Source organism: Neophocaena asiaeorientalis, unplaced genomic scaffold (assembly GCF_003031525.2).
Source record: "Neophocaena asiaeorientalis asiaeorientalis breed wild unplaced genomic scaffold, Neophocaena_asiaeorientalis_V1.1 scaffold371, whole genome shotgun sequence".
Taxonomy (NCBI): domain Eukaryota; kingdom Metazoa; phylum Chordata; class Mammalia; order Artiodactyla; family Phocoenidae; genus Neophocaena; species Neophocaena asiaeorientalis.
The window spans coordinates 4977316-4995885 of NW_020172369.1; the positions used below are offsets into that span (position 1 = coordinate 4977316).

At 41.9% G+C, this 18570-nt stretch overlaps 1 protein-coding gene across 2 annotated transcripts in view; it reads left to right on the top strand.

Annotated features, from left to right (window-relative positions):
- The first annotated feature begins 28 nt into the window (after positions 1-28).
- Positions 29-18570, top strand: part of PAG1 (phosphoprotein membrane anchor with glycosphingolipid microdomains 1) — a 141950-nt gene continuing 123408 nt past the window's right edge. The window contains exon 1 of one of the 2 annotated variants that reach the window (XM_024731345.1): positions 29-66. The gene's annotated coding sequence lies outside the window, so the exon portion shown is untranslated. The remainder of the gene's footprint in view (positions 67-18570) is intronic. The other variant, XM_024731355.1, reaches the window with a different exon arrangement.

The following is an 18570-nucleotide window of genomic DNA, read 5'->3' on the forward strand; positions in this document are numbered from 1 at the left end:
CCGATCTCGCTCTGTGCGCAGCAGGAGTGCGGTCCCCCCCGAAGGCTCCCTGTCGCCTGCGTCCCAGTAAGTTGACTGTAGTTTTTGAAGTTGGAGGGCGCCACGGGAAGGGGAGGTTCGTTTTTGTTATCTTCACGTCGTGGGAAGCTGGGGATGGCTCCTCTTGTTAGCAGGGCTCCAGCTTGGGGAGTTGAGGGTGCGAAGCCGCGGACAGGGCACGCGGGGAGGGGAAGCAGTCCCGGGAGAACTGGCTCCAGCCTGTGCTGAACGTGCCAGACGGAAATGCTGTGAGAGGACAGGTGCTCTGAGGGCATTTTGCCTGCTGCTGATTGCACATTCCAAGCCCTTTGACTGTGTGTGTGTGTGTGCGCGGGGGGGGGGCTGGGGGGTGTTAAGGGGGTCCTGTCACCTCCATCGCAAGTCCTCAAGGGAATGACTCTGGTAATATTCCTGGATGCGATAGATCTTTGGGGATGGGGGCTAAGTCATTCCCTCTCAGGCCTCCAGGCTTCCCGCGCATCCCACTTTTCTCTTCCCCTATGCAGAAGTTGTAATTGGAGACCAGTCCTTTAGGGAAAGACAACTTATATGTCAACCTAGAGTTCTGTGCTATAAGGCAAATAAAATGAGAAACCCGCTCAGCGTGTATGATTTCATACACTTTAAGAATGTGAGCAAGTCTCAAAGCAATAGTGTTCAGACGGTGACACTTGGGTTTCACCCTTACTGTCCTCCACCTCTTATGTAAGCCTCCCGGCAGGATAACTGTCTCTCTGCAGTGGCTGCAGCTGTGGCTCTCCATTCCATTTGTTTAAGGTCTAGCTTGAACGTATTTAATGAAAATGTTGACATGATATAGCGCTCTGCAGTCTGAAACAGAGTGCACTCTTCAAATTGGAGTGTCTTCTCCTAATAGGGAATGTGCAAGGAAAACCCCAGTATATTTTTCAAGGCAGCTCCAGGAATTAGACACATAAATCATGTTTTAAAATAGCATGCATTGTACAGAGAGCTTGCAGAGGACCCCTTTGAACACATCCCCTTTGTTTTAGAAAAAGTGGAAATGGTTCATGCCAGACAATTGTTGAGTCTGAAAGTTAAGTGTACTGATAGGCTTAATTATCTTAATAAACAAAGAGCATGATTTATAGGTAGCTGCCCTGCCCTACTTTGAAGGATAGAATTCTAGAATTCTTTAACCTTTCTCTCGTCTGTCCCCTAGAGATTCCTTTTAAGCAGAGCAATAGATTATCATCATTGATGTTTAATATTTTAGTTGATTAAATTTGTAAAAGGAGTACTTTGAAATACCATACAGTACTGCTATGACTGTTAAGACAGTGAATATTAGAAATAAGGAGAATATTCCAATTTTTTGGTAGAGAAGTCATTAGTTTAATAAAACAGATAACATTGACTGCCCTAATATATCTTTTTTAATGTGGACTTGTAATAAACGTTTAAATCAAAACTCAGGGTTGTGTTTTGATGTAGGATTTATTTAGGTACTCTTTAGAAAAAGCAGCACATTTATTTATAGCATTCTAGCACATGGAACAAGATGAACTAGTTATAGGCACCTCATTTAAAAACATATCATAGTTTTTTTTAAGGAATTCTAAGAAAATACACAAAATGTAATTTCAAAAGTTGAAAAGATAGTCAACACTTTGTACTTGGTGAGAGCAGCCATTGCTCATCTCTAGAAGAGATTACATCTGAGCATGGAAGCACAAACAGGTTGACCCCCTCCTAACATGATGCACTGTCACATCATGGTTAGCAGGACAGACTAGGGAGCCATGCTGGCAGCTTGGGTACCATCTGTTTGAATCTGGGCAAGTTACCTAAACTCTGTGCCTCAGTGTCTTTGTCTGTAAAATGGGGATAACAGTTACCTATCTCTCTGGATTGTGGTGAGGATTAAGTGAGTTCATAGATTTAAAGCTACTGAACCAGTGTCTGGCTTATTAAACTGAGTAAAATTATTGTTAGGAAAGGAAATGCATCTTTGGATTCTGTGGACATTGAATGGCTGCTGATGGAGGTTAACAGAAGCAGTTCACATGTATAATAGGAGAGAGGGTATGAGTATTTATTGAATACCTCCTGGTAATGCAGACACCAGCTGGTGTTTGACCTAATGTCTCTTTCAATTCCTCTCCAAGATGGGTAGCTTCATCTCCACTTTGGAGAAAAGGAAACTGGAACTCAACAAGATCAAATAGTAGAAATCACAGTTAGGATTTTAACCCATGTCTGTCTCTTTCAAACCCTGTCCTTTTTGGCCCTGCTGCCTCAATTTGCAAACTGCTTTTTCCATCTCTTCTCCTTGAATCCTCATAATAACATAATAAAATGGGTGCGTTATTATCTTTAATTTACAGATGAGGAAATTTACTTTAAGCAGTAAAGTATGCAAAGTGCTTAGCTCACAAGATAGTTCTCCATGACTGGGAGCTATTATTATTATCATAATTATTGTTTAAAAGCTTGCCTACATTAGCACATGGTAGAGATGCCAGCAGGTGAAATGAGTTTTCTCCTTCGGTTTGAAGTGGATTCCATTGCTTTTCACTTCCCTATTCACATATTCAGAGAATCGAGAAAAAGAAAATGGTATGTTACCCTTCCCACGGTTCCCGCTGGAGGACAGCACTCCTGGGTTTGTTTCCACCCGCAGATGTAAGCTGCAGGATCCACACAGCTTAGTGAACCACCGCAAGCAGGTCATCCATCGATCCACAATCAGCATCATCTGTGAGCATGAATTCAGTCCCAGCTGGAGAGCACCCCTGGGGCAGAGAGGCCCTGCACTTTGCAACATACTGTACTGTATGTTCAGAAATGGAAATAATTTACATTTCATATTAAATAAGCACGCTTCCTCTGGGCCTTAGTACCAGTGTGGTGGGAAGCAGTTTTAGGGGTCTTGTGTGAGCAGTCTAGTTCGCCTTCCGTATCCTCTGGTTCCACATCTGTGGATTCAACTAACCTCGGGTTTTAAAAATATATATTTTTTAATTCCAGAAAGTTCCAAAAAGCAAAATTCGATTTGCTTTGCTCCAGCAGCTATTTACATATTGTAGCATTTACATATTTACTGTTTACATGGCATTTACACTGTATTAGGTATTATAAGTAGTCTAGAGATGATTTAAAATATGTGGGAGAATGTACTTTAAGGTTCTATGCAAATATAATGCTATTTTATATGAGGAACTTGAGCATCCACTGATTCTGGTATCTTCACGGGTCCTGGAACCAACCCACCCATGGACTCTACTTTGTTAAAAGTCTGGTCCACAGCCTGTCAAACTTTTCACTTGACTTCCGAAAGTTGGGAATGATTGAAAGGCTTTTTTCCTGTGGCTTTCTTAGATTATCATCCAGATCTATATAGTATTCTGGCCCTTGGTAAATATTTACTCTGTTTTCTAGATATAAAAAATCTAATTTCTGTAAAGGGCACATATGCCACAGACAGCTTACAGACTGATTTAATATTTAAAGAAACCTGGTATACTACCACTGTAAGGTACTTCAATACAAATGTTCTAATTTGGCTTTTTTTTAAGTCAAAACTCTCTGTACAACATGTTGATTATAGTTAATAATACTGGATTGCATATTTGAAAGTTGCTAAGAGAGTAGATCTTAAAAGTTCTCATCACTAGAAAAAAAAACTGTAACTATGTGAGGTGACAGATGTTAACTACTCATCATGGTGATCATTTTGCAATATATACAAATGTTGATTCATTATGTTGTACACCTGAAATGAATAGTGTTATATGTCAATTACATCTCAATTAAAAAAAAGTCAAATCAAAAGTCTCTGGGTGTGAGCTTCCAGGAGGGTGCCAGATAGAGTCCTTGCCATCAACTGAGTCTTTCTGCAGTTTTAGCTCTCCTTGTCAGAGTACAAATATTCCTTTTTACTCTTTCAAGTGCTTTTACCTACATTTCAAATGCTCCTCTGCTCTGGGGCATTCTGTAGTAAAAGTCTTCCTCAGTCACTTTTGTGACTCGACCTGGGTCCATAATTTACTTTTAACTCATTCTTTAGAACGTACATAGTTCAGTTTTATTTTTTTGACTATGTTAACTATTTATTGGCTTACCTCTAAATCGCCAACTAACTTGCCTCTGACATCTAGCTATCCTTGCTGTCAGAAGACATACAAGAAATGCAAGCTAATTTTAATATGGATAAAGTGAATGAAGACCATTTAGTCTCCCCAGTTATCTCTACTGTTTTGAATTATCTTCCTTTTGGGCTTGGGGAGTCTGGGGCTGATTGTATTTCTAGAGCTCTTGCCTCATACATCCGGGAGAAACTTGTTGGAGGTTATACTAAGTCTTGGTTCTACAAGCAAGCTGTTCACGTGCAACATGGCAGAGACAGTCCCGCAAGGCTGGGACGTTGCTGAATTTGAGGGCGAGGGTTGGGTGTGGGGAAAGACAGCTCCGAGTATGATGTATCTGCCACATCCTTACTGGATGGAATGAATAGCTAACACAGAGCCCTTACCGTGGGCTGGCTGCCATGCTAAGAACTGTACATACCATATTTACTTTAATCAGTGACCTTGTGTGGTTACTTTGTTATCCTTTATTGCACAAGGGGAAACTGAGGCCTAGAAAGGTCAGAGCACTTTCCAAGATAACACTAGTGTGTTTTTGAGTGAAGAGTGGAGGCCAGGAGTCTGATGAGGCCTGGCATTCTACTGCATCCAATTTGGGGGCCTTCTTATGGTTCAGCTGTGTCATATAGATATCCTCTATTGTGCGTCTCAAAATAATCCTATACTATCTCATGTTCTCCCCACAGTGACCCTAGGATAGAGCTAAAGGGATGGTGGAAAGGTCCGTGCCCACCGTCTTCCAGATCTTTATTGAGGAAGAGTTTACAGCTTAGTTCATGCAATGAGCTCAGAAAAGAAACCCCCATGTTAGCATTGTGAAATAGGAAGCATAAAGCCTTCCAGTGATCGTGGGACACAGTGGAGAGGCGTGCAGATTTTGTGTTTGATGTCACATACTTGCGTCATTCTCATCGAAGAGAGAAGTGTAGCAACCTGAGATTTTCTTAGGTGATTTCGAAAAACTTAAATCAAAAATGATTTAATCAGCAGTGAGTATGACTACAGCAGTGTCATGTGTTGTTCACGATGAACTGATGGTTTTAAAAGTAAATGAACAAGTATGTCTCACAAGCGAAGTGCAAGCGTGTTGTCTCAGAAAAGGAAAATTGTGTCACATCTTCTGTGTCTGCATCCGAGTCTAACTCCACTCTAAATGCAGAGGGAAAGGGCAGAATTTAAAACCAACATGTAATATTTTCAAAACCGTTTCCCTGAGCCTCACCTCCTCTATTTTTTCCTGATTTCACACTGGAGCCAACGTTTGTTGCAGAGGTCTCTGTATTATGCAGCTGCCCTTTTGTAAGAAACACTTTTCCAAAATCAAACAATTTTAAAAACCCATTAAAAAAAGTTCTTCATATTCTTTGGGTTTTGAGTTATTATTTTTGTTGTTGTCGTTGTTATAATATTTCGGTATATCATGTTAATGTCTCACCCACTCCCCCTTCTTGGTTTTAGAGGACTGTATAATTTTCAAGCCTGTGAGTGATTAAAAACTTATGAAAAATTCAATTTTCTAAGTGTGGATTTTATGGCAGAGGACAGGGAAATTTGGCCTGATTGGGGGGCCTTTACTTCAACTATGGAGCACTTGGCACCCTATGAACCTTATGGAGTAGGCAGGTTTTTCTAAAAAAAGTGTTTTAATTGATCAATAGCAGCCTTGTACTTTCCTCTTCAATTTCACAGGACCCAGTCCCCGCATACCATATCTGGTATTCATTTGTAAGTAATCAATTTCAATTGATTTTCTGAAAGTACCAAAAGGTGTGACTAGTCAGCATTGCTGCATCTGTCATTTCAGTCTTCAGGGAGGCCCAAGGTTGCATATGGAAGCCTTTCTGTGAATTTGTTCTGTAAGGAATGAAGAGTGTTCAGATAGGTCCTTGGGGTTCAGGTCTCGCTGTATTTGTGACCCAGTCATTGCTGTTAATGTTGCTTCCACTCACTCTGGCCTTTCACCTCCACCCGAACTCCTTCCTCCATCACCCCCACGAGGTTGAACGTGCTGAAGCTACTGGGAAACTTTAATGTTGAAGCAGCTCATGCTATAGGTCAGAGGCAATAAAACCACACAAGACAAATTTTCTTAAACTATAAAAAAGCCAGTCTGTAACATGGCTACACACAAGAACACCACAACTTCTGTATTCAGCCCTTGGGAATTGCAGCCGGAGTGGCCTTGTGATATTTTCCATGGCACCTTGTAAAGAGAGCTCTGAACCTCTCATTCACACATAATCAATCACTAGAAGCTTGGCAGTGTTTGAGTCAAATTTAGTTGGAGTGATATTTACTCATTTATGCATTCACCAGATATATATCCATATACCAGACATAGTGTTGGATGATGAAACCTCAGACATAAGAGGATTCCCTTCACTTCCCTCAAGAATCTCAGTTTTGGGAGGGAAAAGACGCTTAACAGCCGTTGGAACCAGTGCCTAAAAGATGCTGGGCTCCCTCAGGGGTGCCTGACTCCAAAGAGATGACTTTCCCTTAAGCAGGGCAGGATCTGAGTCTGGAAGGGTGAGTTGGAGGGGACCAGGCAGCTGAGGGTGGGAATGGGCTGGCAAAAATCATTCTGAGCAGAGGGACCAGGGAGAACACAATGAAGGAGCTGAAGAGGGTGGCACGTCTGTGGAATAGCTGGTACTTCCCCGAGACTGGTACTCATCAGGGGCAGTAGGTGAAGCTGGAAATGGAAAGTAGAGGCTGGAGCCACTTCGGGAAGGGTCTTGTGGGCCATATTTGGTTCAGATGAATTCAGGTCGTTCTTTTAGAAGGATCACTCTGGGTGTGTTGTAAAGAATGGTTGGGATGTGAGGATGGTGGTGTGGAAAAAAGCAGTTGTGGAAAAAAGCTGTTGAATCCTAGTGTGGATTTTAAGGTCTGAACAGACTGATCAAGGTGGGGGGATCGGAGAAGGAGAGGAGAAGCAGGGAGGGGATGGTGGGTTTAGGGATGGATGACTCCCCAGGGCTCTGGCTTGAGTGATTGAAAGGACAGATGTGCCATTGGTCATGATAGTGAATACAGAGAATGGTGCAGTATGCAGGGGAAGGTGACAAATTCAGGGGTGGATTCGTGTGATGTGAGGCACAAGAGGGGCACCCAGGGCTTGAGATTCAGTTGACAGTTGCACAAGCCTGCGGTTCTGGAATTCAAGACAGAGGCTGAGCTGGAGATAAAAGTTTGCAAGTCTTCCGTGTATTTGAAGTTGTTGAGGTTGTGATCTGCCTGGGAGGGTGCGTAGAATGAAAAAAATGACGAAGGCCAAGGTGGCAGGCAGAAGAAAGGGAGATGGGATAGTAAGATTAAGTGAGGGAAGTTTTCGACAAGTGCTTGGACACAAAGTGGCAGAAGCCAGAGGGAACGGGAGCCGTGTGACCAAAGGAATGAAATAGAAAGAAAAGGCAGAGAGCAAAGGGACAGGTCTGACTGTTTCCTCGCTTGCATCTACACAGATGACAGTGGCTCTTTCTCATATAGCTTTTAGTTCCTGTCAATAAGTATGAAGACCTACTAGGTGGAATGTGGACGGGGAGTGGGGTAAAGGAAAGAAATCAGTACAATCACGAATAAAGCATGACCCTCAACCTCAAGCTGCTTATAGGATAGCATTGTCGTTTCTTGTTTTGCTTTCCTTTCATTTTTCTCCTTCGTTGACAGCAGGACAGGGTCACTTGGGAAAGTGGGAAGAATGAAAGAATCACTTTCTTGGCACATGAAGTGCTTGGTTCTCCATAACAGGCATGTCTCATTGTATTCATGAATGAGCACACCGAAAGGGATAGTGATAATGACACATTATTTGACAGTTTACAAAATCGGAGCTTTTATCGTGGCCACAGCATCTGTGGAGGGTTTGGACCTGTGAACCAATCTTGTTAGAGTTACTGATGAGCCTTTTGGCTCGTTGGTTTATTTGAGATATATCAAGTACAGTTTCCTGTAATTTTCACTTGTCTTATAAAAACAGGCATCATTAAGTTATAGACAAGCTGGAGTATTTGGGGGGATGGTGGAAATAATTACCATGTGTTTTAGTTAATATCATGCATTTTCAGTCCTCACTTGTTTCATCCTTTAATGTTGACCTAAAGGTGGAATTACTCCCATTGCAGAGATGAGGAAACTGAGATGCAGGGTTAGGATGACTGCATGGAAATAACACAGCTAGTGAATGGTAGAGCTCCTAGGACCCCAAATAAGGCGTTCTGATTTCAAATTCTGGCTTCTTGCCACTGCATCATGTTGCCTGTGTCTTCATGAATAGCTACTAAAGAAAAATTAGGGTGTGGAATATTTAAGAGATTTTTAATTAGTCTGCTCAAAACACTAATAGTGTAAACTGCTTTGGCCGCAGTCTTTATATTTGATGGGCCACAGGTTCTTCATGCAAATGTATGCCATTAAGTCAGACTGGGGGAAAGCTTTTTTCACAGATGAACATCTTTTTCTTTCATTATCTTAAAAGCTTTAAAAAAGCATCTAAGTTATAAAAGGATTCAACATTTTAAACCGTAAAATCATTGTAGTCAGACTTGCTGTCTGTGATACAAAGGAAATTTATTTTTCAGTTGTTGCAATGGCTGTTGTAGGTGAGAAGCGTTTTGTGTGTACATGTATGTGTGCGTGTATGTGAAATAAATCAGCCAGATTAAGTTTAAAGTATTGGTTTTCCTTTTATAATATCATTCCTGAATTCTCCAAATACATTAAGTGATGTAGCTTGCTTTATCTTGCCAAAGCAGCTATTATGTTCCCTATTTAATGCCGAAGTATTAAAGCATTTGTCTTTTTCTTACGCAGTGTTAAATGATGCAGGATAAATCGAAAGAGCTTATTTTAGTTTTACAACTTGTATTTTGGCTTCTGATATTCTAAAATTATGATTTACCTAATTTTGCTACTGTTAAAGCAGATATTAACTATTAATATACAGAAGTGTCAGAATCATGAAATGTACATGGAATTTTATGGCTGTTTGAAAAGTTTATGATGCTACATCTTTTTATTTCATAAAGAGTATCTATGAGCCTTGCTAAATGGCAATTTCCAGATGAAAGCAATTTCTAGCAAGCAGCAAAATGCTGGTACCAGTGTTTATCTTTAAATCTCAATTTCAAGCTTCACGGTGCCAATTTTACATTTTAGCTTCAGTGGAAAAAAACTGAATCCAAAAGGGCTTATGCATTTGTGACATTCAGTTGGTTGATCTTTTGTTATTAATGCTGATTTTTTAAAATAACCATAGGCTTATAAAGTTTTTAAAGATTTATAAAAATGTTAGGCAACTGTCTTAGCTTTAGTAATTATCATTACACATGGCGTACTGTAGTAGCGTAGTCCGTTGTAGTTGAGAAATTACAGTATAGGCATATGAGAATTTAAATAACTATAAAATAGTATGGTGTTTTATATGTGATTTTATTGTATTTTATATTTATAAAGTATGTGAGGAAATTCAAACGAAGTAAAATGAAAGTTAATTTGGCCATTTCATGCCTCATGTGTCCCAGTTTCATCCAAATGCAAATATGATAATCCAGGGCACAGAGTTAGCGATTGGGGCGATTGGACACTGTTGGGGCGATTGGACACTACTGTATTTACTACTCACCACCAACAGGAATAATTAAGCTGCATTTCCCACTAATCTTTCCGTAAGTATATATTTTAATATTATGTGCTAGGAGTTTTCATTTTCTAGAAAGAGTAATTAAATTTTCTTTACCTCTTTTTTCTTCCCATTCAGTTTTTTTTTTGGGGGGGTGGGTAGGAGTTTATTCATTTATTTATTTATTTTTGCTGTGTTGGGTCTTCGTTTCTGTGCAACGGCTTTCTCTAGTTGTGGCAAGCGGGGGCCACTCTTCATCGCGGTGCGCGGGCCTCTCACTATCGCGGCCTCTCTTGTTACGGAGCACAGGCTCCAGACGCGCAGGCTCAGTAGTTGTGGCTCACGGGCCTAGTTGCTCCGCGGCATGTGGGATCCTCCCAGACCAGGGCTCGAACCCGTGTCCCCTGCGTTAGCAGGCAGACTCTCAACCACTGCGCCACCAGGGAAGCCCCCCATTCAGTTTTATTCTGACTTTTCTTATGTTAGTGTATACTTGACATGATAGAACACACCTAAATTAGTAATCTGATTTGAATACCATAATTATATGTACAGTTATGGCTTGACTGAATAGAGGGCTTTTGCATATTGTGTACGTTCTTTCTCTTAGTGGATTTAGGAATTATATGCTTAATATCTCAGAGTCCTAAACCTGCTTATGTTTAGCAATAGGCATGCAGAGAAAAATATAAATAGTTTTACAAATGTGATTGTAAAAGATAGGCTTCCGGGCTTCCCTGGTGGCGCAGTGGTTGAGAGTCCGCCTGCCGATGCAGGGGACACGGGTTCGTGCCCCGGTCTGGGAAGATCCCACATGCCGCGGAGCAGCTGGGCCCGTGAGCCATGGCCGCTGAGCCTGCGCGTCCGGAGCCTGTGCTCCGCAACGGGAGAGGCCACAACAGTGAGAGGCCCACGTAACGCAAAAAAAAAAAAAAAAAAAAAAAAAAAAGATATGCTTCCTTTTCAAATGTGAGGAATTGACAGGTAAACTGTCCACTGTAGCTCTTTCTTAGATGCAATAGACTGATAAACACAGAAGTGGCTGAAACCTACAATGATGTCATTTGTGGCACCTAAATTGTTAGTGTTGAGGTTAGGTACGCACTCCTTTCTTTTCCTGAATAAAAAATAATGATGCTTTGCAGTAAAGTATTACGCATCTTGATAAATATGTAAGCATATTCAGGTAATGTTAAGAATATTTTTTTCTTTGCTGTATTATATAACAGTCATTTTGCCCAAAATGTACATCTTGAACTTTGAACATCAGCATGAAATTCCCAATATTTCCAAAGTAAGAATTGACACTAAAAAGTCCGGAGACTCATTAAAAGCAGACAATATGGATAATAGCTTTTCAGATTTTGTGCCAGGGTGTATTGAAGAGGATTGCTAAACACTGTGGTTGCTGAGAAAAATAAAACCCTGAAGTATTAAACTTACACTTAATTTAATAGTTTCTGTCACCACAGTTCTTAACCTTTAGGTTCCAACTGGCTTAGTGCCTTACTAATAGCAGCTGGTCAGGACCTGAATTATTATAGATCTTTTCTTTTATTAAATATTCAGTAGCATTTTCAAAATTGTTCTCCTAGATACAGTTCATAATAAGCAGCCCAGTGCTGGCAGTGAACATGCTGCTTTTATTACTGTCTTACAGCCATAGGCCACTTGACATTTGGACCCATCTCTTACGGATTTTCGCAGCTCCGCATACCCTGAAACCTGTCAGCCTGGGATCAAAACAAGTCTTTTGCATCTCCACAGTTACAAGGAGAGTAGAAAGAACTTCTTTTCTTCTCCCCATTATAGGCCAAGGCCTGTGGTCAGAGGAACATCATTTGCTAGGTTTATGCTTTTTCTGTCTTGATGTTCTCGCTAGCTTTAGGAAGTGATAACATGAAAAGCACTGTTGAAACACGAACACAACAGTTTGATCTGATCTGTCATATACTCTTTCTATTTAAAGCTACGGTTTTCCACGAAGGGTGACTTTGCTACCCAGAGGACATGTGGCAGTGTCTCAAGACATTTTTGGTTGTCACAGCTGTTGGACAAGGGTAGGGGGTAGGGACATGAGGGCTACTAATGACATCTAGTGAATGAGTAGAGGCCAGGGATGCTGTTACACGTCCTACAATGCAAAGAACAGCCCTCCACAGGGAAGAATTATCAGGGCCAAAATGTCAGTAGCGCTGTGGTTGAGAAGCCCTGATCTGGAAAGTAAGGAATGTCTTTTTAATTTGCTTTATATTGTTCAAGCAAATGGAAATGTGTTCAATGGTTCTGGTGAAGGGATCCGTGCATTCAATATAATCATATATTGAATACCTCCTAGGTCCTGAAAATACTGTGAAGACTGGCATCGTCCTTAGGAGTTTCCACTATCTTTGCAAGATGAGTGGTAAACAAAATACTACTGTTTGATGTGATGCATGCTGTAATTAGAGAGACATGTGTGGCATGTGAAAACAGAAATAATTTCTATTTCATTTGCTAAATATAGGGGAATATCTGGAAGAACTCATCTTCTCTGTCTAGATGTAAAATTAGTCATTTGGGAGCAAGATTTTTCCTTTTCCCTTCATAATCAGGAATGGGTCCAATTTATTGCACCCTTCTCCCCCTATTTGAACTGGTATTAATTTGAAACATCAGGAAAAAAGATGAGGTGTGGACATAAAAAGTGTTACTTTAGAAATTTAGGATATTAGTTTTTTCACATCTTCATTGAGGTATAACTTACATGCCATAAAAGTCTCCTCTTTTAAGTGTACAATTCACAGATTTGTAGTAAACTTGCAGAGTTATGGGACCACCATCACAATTCAGTTTTAGGGCTTTTCCATCACCCCAGAAAGATCCCTTGTGCCCGTTTGTGGTCATTCTGTGTTTTCATTGCCAGCCCCAGGCAAGCACTAATCTTTCCATCTTTTTCTCTTTTCTGCCTCGCTTTCTGTGTCCATTTGCTAAAAGGCAAATCTATGGACATATCATTTGGAATATTAATTTTTGCAGTTAAAATGTAGTTTGATATCTTCTTTTTGAAGATCAGCATCACGTTTCTGTTTTTCATATTACCCATACCGTACACATGCTACGGTACAGGATTGGGTACACTCAGTATCAGAACTCCCAGACTGATGCAGTGAAAAATGTGACAAAGGAAAGGATGAGCACGTGTGTTTAAGGCGGCATCTGTGAAATCGTATGTGGTATGCCTGTTTTTCAGCTTTGTCCTGTTTTGTTCCCTGTGAATCTGTCTACTAAAATAATGTTGTAGAAATCATTGAAAAGCTGAGGTCAGGGAAACACCTTCATGATGTGGGAAAACGGTGGAAGGATTAAATCTGGAGAACTCACCTGTTTGGGAGTTGTATGCAGGTCAGCAACAGTTGTATGTAGCCAAACCCCTTGGGGCTAAATGTCTTTTAGAATCCAGCTTTTAGAAAGGGAATGCAGATTGTATACTGTAGGTTATCTAATACTCCCATGGGACTCAGGAAACACAGTCATTTCTGGAACAAAGTAGATGAATATTCACATTTAGCTGGACAGAAAAAGTCCTGTCAGCTCAGGTCAGGGTTTGGAACAAATTTGTTTGGTAGCAAAGTAACAAAGAAACTGTTTTCACAGAGTTTTGCATTTCAAAATTGTGGATAAAGGTTTATGAACCTGTCGCAGTGTACCCCAGGATATTACATTTCAAATAATTGTCCCATCCTCTTTTCAGTACCTCCCCACCCAATGTCCTCTGCCACATACGCGCTTCATACAGCTTAGCCATGGGTATACTTGTCTTTCTTTCACATCATTAACTTCCCATCAGACTTGATAAAATGCCAAGTTAGCTGTTCAGTTTTTGTGGATGAAGGTCAGGTATGGATGTGTTATCGCCAGCCAGATCCTTATTCTCTTATGGTTTGTGGTTTCACCTCCCTGCTGGAGTATAGCCATGTCCATCTAGTCCAGCCCCCCCCAGGCCCAGGACTCTGGATGATGAAGATAGCTTTTGGGGGTCAAAAAGATGTCCTCGAAGAAAAATCCAAAGGCAACAATGGTAGCTATCATTCCAGGTAGCCCCAGACTCATGCTTGGTAACCTTCACACACATCACAAAATTATGGGCAGTGAGACTGAACAGCTATAGGAAGAGAGAAAAACCAGGGTAGGGAGTCCACTAGAGTCAATTCTCTTGAGATAAAGATATTTAGAATTCAAGAAAGATAGACATGAAGAAAATGACAAGAGGGTATTTACTGGGCTCACAGCTTTAGAAGGAGGACACCCGTCCAAAGCAAGACATTTCAGACTTGTTCCAAATTGTTCAAAATTCTTACATAATCTTATATAATTTGCCTAATGGCATTTAGCTAACCTTGTTAGTCTTTTAATCATGAATTTCACATCCGTGTTAATTTCCAGATTCCAGTGGTGCAGCTGTAACTGTGTGGCAGTGGGTTTTAGCTGACCTTCCCCTGGTGCTCCTAGGGAGCTGTAGAATGAGTATTGAGTATTTCAATCAATGTGTAAATTTCCTTTTGTGGCCTGTGAGTGTTAATGTCCTTACCGCAGCGTTCCTTAGGCAGAATGTACTACAGACTGTAGGGCCCATTTACGAGCAAGGGGACCCAATTTCTGCAAATAAAAAGAGTGCAGTATTGCACCGGCGTCAGAAAAAAAATTTATAGGGACATCCAAGAATTTTGCCTTTTGAAGACTCAAAACCTCGTCCAGGCAGTACTAAATTCTTAAAGGGCAACGTGAGGCAAAGGTAGTAGGCAGTCAGGAACATGCTATTATTCGCTACCTCTTTTTTTTTAAGTTCTTGTTTCTAGTGTGACGCCAAAGTTTCTATCTATAGGGGAATCATCAACGTGCAAAGGTGTTGAATCATTGCCATTTGGTAATGGAAGTACACAGCCCTCTTTTTCTAGCGTAGACTTCATTCTGGGGTGTCTTGGTTGACACCCACCTCCTACTCCAGCTTCAGCAGACAGTCTCCTCCCAGGTTTTACAACCAAGATTCATCTTCTCTTGTATCTCCCAACTTAAATAGCTCAACTTGTCCTGGCTTGGTTTTGCCAGGACAAGTCTGTCTTCTCTCGCCAGGCGCCTTCCCTGAGTTTTCATACATTTCTGGTTGTTACCACATTTCCTGTTGTCAAAGGGCTGACTGCGCACGGGGCCCCACCTTGTTACTGCTGCACTTTCTTCCTCCTTTAAATAGGCCCTCACCCTCTTCGTGCTGCAGGGATGCTGGCCCCCTCTGTTGGGGTGGGCCCTCTGATCCCTCTTATCTTGTCTGTCTCCTTTCTCTCCTGCTGCCTTTAGAGCAATGGTTCTCCACACTGGCTGCAAAAAACATCGCCTGGGGAGGTCTACTGCTTCCTGACGCCCAGAGCCCACCCCCAGTGGTTCTGATTAACATACCCTTGGGGGTGGAGGGTGGGGGCTCTGCCTTGGTGGTGCTTGAAAGCTCCCCCAGGGGATGCAGCCATCACTTAGAACCACCAGTGTGGAGGGCAGGACACCTGTCTGTTGTTAAGGGTAATTAGCCATTGTAGAAGGACCAGGAGGGAAGTTTGGTTGCCGCCGGAGGGAGTTGGGGAAGGGATGGAGGGGGAGTTCCGGGTTAGCAGATGTAAGCTTTTGTATCCATAGATAGAATGGATAAAAAACAAGGTCCTACTGTAGAGCAGAGAACTATATTCAATATCCTGTGATAAACCATAATGGAAGAGAATATGAAAATGAATGTATATATATGTATAACTGAATCACCTTGCTGTACAGCAGAAATTAACCCAACACTGTAAATCAACTATATGTCAATTTAAAAATATATATATTTTTAAAGACTCCCTCATCCCTTGCTTTACGTTCAGTTTCAGCTCAGGGGCGTGGGTTTCTGTAAGTGGCACCTACAGCCTCCCGGCTGGTGTGACAACTTCTCCCTCTGGGACTGTGTTCTCATCCGTAAATCCCGGGTGGCCATGTGTCCCCAGCAGGCCAGAAACCATTTCGGGTGAAGCCTGTACTTATCTCCTCATGGGGCTGCACCCAGGGGTCTGATTTTCCTTTCATAATTTCGCTTCCAGCCTTGCAACCAACTATTTTCCTTTTTCCTTTTTGAAACTCTCTGTAACCCGAAGCCAGGCGCCCTCCCGCCTCATCTGCTGCTAGTTCCTTTGCATCTCACTCCCCACAATGACACACGCAGGAGAACCAATTAAAGTTCCCAAGTGGAGATTTTCACTTCGCCCTTCCTTTGCGAGAAAGATGGGTGGCAGGGTCTTTGCTGGGAAACGATTGTATAGAATATAATTTTTCTGAATCAGTGGGAGAGGGGAAGCCAGTACTAAAATGGAACTGTCATCTATTCATAGTTTTCTTTTATTCTTAATGTACCTATGGGTCTCTGAAATCTTTCCTTACACAATAATGAGTCCAGGAGTTGGACAGAAATGCATTTGAATAGCTTTCTTTATAAAAGCTCTCTTTATAATGCCTCTTTTCTAGACGTTCTGTGGTCCCAATGCACGTCCATTTTCCCGAGAACAGCGCCCAAGAGCCTTTGGATGTGCTCCATTGTCCCACAGTTTCTAAAGGAGCTGAGAACAGTTATAACATGAGTGGGTTTACAGTACTCCCTGGACTCTACTGCTTTCTTGTTAAGGGATATTTTGTTCCAAAGACAATGACAATACTTTTATTTGTATCAGTAAATAGGAAAATGTAAGTGAGGTGATTTTGGCATTGATAGCAAGTATGCACAGCTAACTGTTTTAAGGGCTTCTCGTGAAATTTTTGGAAAATTCAGCTGTGAGAAAGAAAAAAGAAATGCTTCACTCTACAAACCACTATGAAGATATAGGAATGATTTAAATGCCAGCTTTCTTTAACGGGATCAGTTTATAGAAATTGTATTTCTGTAACACTTTCCCCTGAGCACAGATACTGTATAATGCAAACTGTACCGCAGTTGTCTGCTTCCATGTAAAAATGCAACTCTTCTGTCAGCCTCCTGCATACAGTGTGAGAGCCTTGCCAAGGCTGGCAGTGCAGGCCAGTGATTCATTAACATGTTCGTCCATTCAGCACGTGTTTATTGAGTTCTTTCTGTGTTCCACGCACCGTGATAGGCAGTGGATAGAGCAACAAACAAGCTGTATCTACTCTTTCTAGTGGGAGGAGACAACCACACAAACAAGGGAATATCAGCAGGTATTAAGTTCTAGGCAGAAAAGTGGAATGTATTAATATTACTGGGAGTGACCGGGCAGTTAGGGAGGGCGCCCTGGAAGAGGTGCCATTTAGGCTGAAATGTGAGCAAAGCAAGCAGAGCTGGCCGGAATTCAGAGACCAGCCTGGCCAGAGCAGACTCAGGCAGTCGGAGGAGACCAGAAGGAGGGCAGAGAGTTGCAGTGGGGCTGCTCCGGAGCAGGGAGCAGCCTAGCCAGGTTTGTATTTTAGGAAGATCACTTCAGAGCAGGACAAAAGGTGAACCAGAACGAGGACAGGGATGCTGGTGCCTCGGGCTGGAGCCCGGATCCTAGAACCAGGGTACCTGCTGAGAACAGAGCGGGCAGCCTGCTGCCTTGATGCTAACACGCTGTTCTTGGGCTCCTCTTCTGCCCTCTGTCCTGACTCAGATTGGGCCTCACGGCCTTAATTCACTTGTTAAAATGCGTGTTCAAAGTGCTGATTTCCAGACCCCCAACCTGGTCTAGTGACGTGAAGTGTGACCCAAGACTTCATTAAGCCTCCAGCTTTTAAGCATGGAGTCCATGGACTGATTTTTGAGAAATATTGTGTCTGAGGATGGTGCTTACCTGAATATCCCATGTAACTCTCACAGCAACCCTGTAAATGGATTGTGTGCTCCCTGGGTTACAGATTAGGAAACAGGCTGTGTGATTAAGCATCTGGCCCGAGATCACACCGCTGGTGCATGTTTTGACTGGCGAAGTGATCTGCCCCTTTTTGTAGCCAGTCCTGCCTGCGTGAAGATGGGAAGAACAGCTCTGCAGAATTCAGAAATCCTTCCTGGGTTAATCCGTCTCATGAATGAACATGGCCTTCTCTCACACCTAGGACTTGATACATCTCATCTTGGAACAGAACCAGAAATGTCTGGCTTTTCTGAAGGAAAAGTGTAATTTTCTTTCTTAAGGGTAGAATTTTAAGTCCTGGGGTGGGGGGTGGGGGTGTATATTACGAAGGCGAGATTTGATCTTCATCGGTCTTTCTGGGTCTCTTTTTGCCTTTTTTCCATAAAAGAAGTTAAGAGGTTTAAGGGGTAGCAGTTTTTAATCACCTCATAGACCTAGAAACCCAACCATCATGCCTCACAGAAAATTATCGTGCTTTCAGTTGCCATGAATCATTTATTTCTTAAGTGGCTCTTGAACCAAGAGTTGTGAAAATGATACTGAAGAGATGGAGGAGGGTTGCTGCGTGAAAAGCACACTGATAATTAGAAATCTTCTGTAAAAGCTGGCTTGAAAACACATTGACTTAAATAAATTATCCGCCTGCCCCCATCTAGTGTGATAGTGTGAAGAAGCTTCCAGCTTTATTTTCTTCTGATGATAGGGTACTGAATGTTACATATCTGGAGATTTAATCTCATAATAATGTTTAGGTTGACCTGACTTTGGGGAAGGAAGGCATCTTGTATTTTTAGTTTTTTAGGGTTCCATAACAAAATACCACAGACTGGATGGCTTGAACAGCAGAAATTTATATCCTCACGGTTCTGGAGGCTGGAAGTCCAAGACCAGCGTGCCAGCCGGG